At 42.6% G+C, this 3,817-nt stretch overlaps 1 long non-coding RNA gene across 1 annotated transcript; it reads left to right on the top strand.

The window, feature by feature from the left end:
* Positions 1 to 272: 272 nt before the first annotated feature.
* On the top strand, positions 273 to 2,630 carry LOC147911427 (uncharacterized). The gene is made up of 3 exons (XR_015551208.1): positions 273 to 510; positions 1,528 to 1,697; positions 2,356 to 2,630. It is a non-coding gene; the product is annotated as an uncharacterized LOC147911427 (long non-coding RNA).
* Positions 2,631 to 3,817: the final 1,187 nt, after the last annotated feature.

The raw sequence follows: 3,817 nt of genomic DNA on the forward strand, positions 1-3,817 counted from the left end.
ATTTTATTTGGAAATATTAGGAGATATTGATAATATTTGAGCAGGAAGATACATCATTAACTGTTATATCCTTTAAAGTGTTTAATAAACTAAAGGTAAGTCTGAGACTGAAGTGTTGGAGTTGCAATCCCCTAGTTTTCTGCTGGCGGGTATATTCTATGCCTGGCACAGAATGGGAGTGAAGTGCATTTTGAGCTTCATTCTCAAGATATTGTTCTACGGAGTGCACAGACCTGCCCATAGATCTACAGGGCTTTGAAGAGTAGAAATAACTTATTGTCATCACATAGCAAAAGCATTTCGGCATTCTTCTTTCTGTAGCATCTGCCCCAGAGGATGAAGCCTAAAAGGTAAAGAGGAGAGACCAAGATGCAAATAATTGGTCTTTGTCTCAGCTGTAAAGAGATGACCATTGCTGTCATAGCCAAAGAAAGGCAAGGCCAAAGGAGCTGAAGTCCCAAAGTCTTAGGACCTAATAGCATGAGCAGTGACGTCAGATATAAGGAGAAGGTAAGGAACAGCATCAGATGAACCTGACTGGAACAAAGGGAGGTGGCCTGGAGATGCTGGTGTTTTGTCTGGATGTAGGGGAGGAGGGAGCAGAGTGGAGGGCACCTCCTGCTTTCCCAGTGGACACAGACTGAGTAAAGACTTGTCTTCTTCAGTCTCATCATAAATGTGTCAGCCTGTGATTTAGTTATCTGTGGTCTCTTCCAATTAAACAAGATATGTGCAGCCATGACCATCCTGGAGATGCTCATCCAGAAACTGTTGTTGGAGGATAACTGTTCACAAAGCTTATGTAAAAAAAAAAAAAAAATGAGAGCTCCCTATAGGGAGGCTGAGTGTATTAGTGACAGCTTCCTCTCATCCTTCAGTCTCACACCATGCCAGAATAATCTTCCTAAAGTACCACATTGATCATGGGAAGCTCTACATCGAATGCTTAAGTGGCTCTCATTGCCTATAAAATCAGTCAGACTTCTCACCCTGGCATTCATGGTCCTCGCTGAGCTGACCTCATTCTGTTGTGAGCCTTCTTTCTGATGACTCAGTAAACCATACTTTCTTCTTTAGCAAAACTAGTTTACTTGAGCTTTTATGACTTTTTAATTCTTTGTGCTTTTATAAATCCTACTCATTCTTCAGGGGCCAATTCAAATTTATTTTCTGTCTTCCCTGAAGTTTTTTCTTTCCAGTCCAGCTTCCAGTATTTTCCTTCCTGTGAATTTCTGTAGCAAATAATTTGTTCATATTTAATTTGGCAACTAATCTTGTGCCATCTTGTGATGATATTTTATGGTGGACTGTTGTTTACACCTTTTTCTCTTTGCTTACATTTTCATTGTTTTATTTTTTTCTCCAACCAATTCATGAGCTCCTTAAGCCAGAGTCCCTGTTATCAAGTTACTTTTTAAAAGAATGAGGTTACTTTTTATGTCTTACTATATCAAGCTAATGATTTACAAGTAATAGGCCCTTAATGAGAGTTTCTGTGTGTGTGTGATTATATGTGTCTTTTGACAGTAAAAATGAAGATAAATAAAACTATATGCCAGAAAACATCAAGGATATCTTACAAAACCAAAGATTTTCATAAGAAAAACAGAACTGAATTTTCCTGGAGCCAGACATGATGAGATGTTGCACAGAACTGAGGATGCCACGTCTACTGTGCAGAGACTGGATTGTTGGAGGCAAGTGTGGAAGCAGAGAGATGAGTGAAGAGGCTGTTTCACTAATCCAGGGGAGAGAGAATTGTAGCATATGCCACTGTGTTAGCAGCGGAACTGCAGAGAAGTTGATAGACTTGATGTGTAATTTTTGACAATACAATTGATAGAACTTGTTGATAGATTAAATGTTTGGGGAAAGGTAAAATCAAGGAGATGAGAGAAAAATCAGGGATGACTTTTGGAGGTGGTCAACGTTGTAGAAAGAAAAGTAGGAAAGTGTCGGGTCATGAAAGTTGAATATAGCCGGGAATCAGCTAAGATGAAGAGAAGAGCATCTATTGGATTTAGCAACGTGGAGCCCAGTGGCGATCTTAGCAGAACATTTTGGGTGTGTTGTAGGAACAGAATACACATTACTGTGTGTTGAATAGTGAATGAAGACTGTGAGGGAAGAAGTGGAGACATGGCGATGAGAGTCTTTGGAGAAGCTTGTCAGTGAAGGAGAGCAGAGAGAGAGCCATCACTGAAGGAGGCCAGAAGGTCAAGGAAGCAGGAGATAAGACAGGCTTACTAAGCAAGTCGGTATTCTGTGTCAAGGACCTCTTGTGGGCAGTGTCAGCAGAAACATGTGGACTGATGATGAGTAACGATGGTTTCTCCACCTTTGTCCTCCATGCAGATACATACCATGGCTCCACAGAAGCCCCCAGTTGAGGACACGGTCCCAGGGCCAGGGTGGACTCAGCCTCTGAATTGAAGGAGATTATTTCTGACACCTAGAGAATGGGGGATCCTAATAGACTTTAAGGTCCCAAAGAAAAAAGGCAATGGCATGGTTTGCCATCTGAGCGTGTGCACTGAAATTTGAAACCATTACACTTCTGTGGTGTTCCCAGTGGTATTCTTCTGTTATTTCTGCTGCCTGGACTCCTCCCCAAGTTACATCACCCCTTCTCCACTTTCTGTCATTCAAGAGTCAGCTCAGTGGCCCCAACTTCTGGGGTGAGAGTACCCCTCCATGCTCCGATGGCACCTGGGTGCACACTTCCATCCGACTTACTGTGTTGGGTTGGGATGGCACCCACCTGTCTCCCGGTGTGCATTCTCTTTCTCTCTATGCCCCATCATGAGCCTGAAACCTGGAAGCAGAGCAGCTGAAACACAGTTGACATCTGGCAGTTAGGAAGGAGCCCAAACTCCCGAGTCATATTTGAGCGCCACCATTTCTTGACTGTGTGGCCTCAAGCACATTATTTAACTTCTCTGTGTTTTGTTCTTTATCTGTAAAATGGGGGATACTAAAAGCACTTACCTCATAACACTGTTGTGAGGATTAAATGAAATAATACCTATAAAGCAGTAACAGTACCAGGCATATAGTAAGCGCTCAATAAATGTTGCTATCATTATTAAGACATGGTAGATATTGATACATTTTTATTGAAAGAATAAGTGAGTAAAGGGAAGAATAAAATCTGATGTAAAAGGAACCAGAACATGTGTCAGCCTGTTTTTCAATGCCTCTTCTGCCAGGCCGACTTGAGTACATCTCTGGTGAATTGCATAAGTTCTCTGAGCCAATTTTCAGGCCATGTACAAGGAGGAGTGAGGACAGACAAGCAGTGGTTTCCTGGGGGTGCCTGGAACCTGACAGAGCCGTCTGGCCAGTCTGATCAATGAGGATCAAAGGAAGGCTGCCTCTCCATGAGAAGGACAGTATTACTCATGACCTCTCCCTGCTCTCTCACTCCTGATACCTCCCAAATTAAGTATCTATGTACAAGACCTTGTCTCCAGCTCTGCCTTTATTGATAAAGCTGAGACACAGATTGATAAAGGAGAAGTATGTAAATATGATTGTGTTAATCAGCGTTCTCCAGAGAAACAGAACCACTAGGAGACATAAGAGTGCCATGACCTTCCGTCTGCAAGCTGGAGACTCAGGCAGGCTGGAGGTGTAGTTCCAGTCTGAGTCCACAGGCCTGAGAATCAGGAACAAAAGTGGTATAAGTTCCAGTTCAAGGACGGGAGAAGACTGATGTCCCAGCTCAAACCTTCAGGCAGAGAAAGAGAGAGAGAGAGACAGAGAATTCAACTTTCCTCGGCATTTTTGTTCTATTCAGGCCCTCAGTAGGTTGGAT

Source organism: Ceratotherium simum, unplaced genomic scaffold, assembly GCF_057802395.1.
Source record: "Ceratotherium simum simum isolate JZ-2026a unplaced genomic scaffold, ASM5780239v1 HiC_scaffold_43, whole genome shotgun sequence".
Taxonomy (NCBI): Eukaryota; Metazoa; Chordata; class Mammalia; order Perissodactyla; family Rhinocerotidae; genus Ceratotherium; species Ceratotherium simum.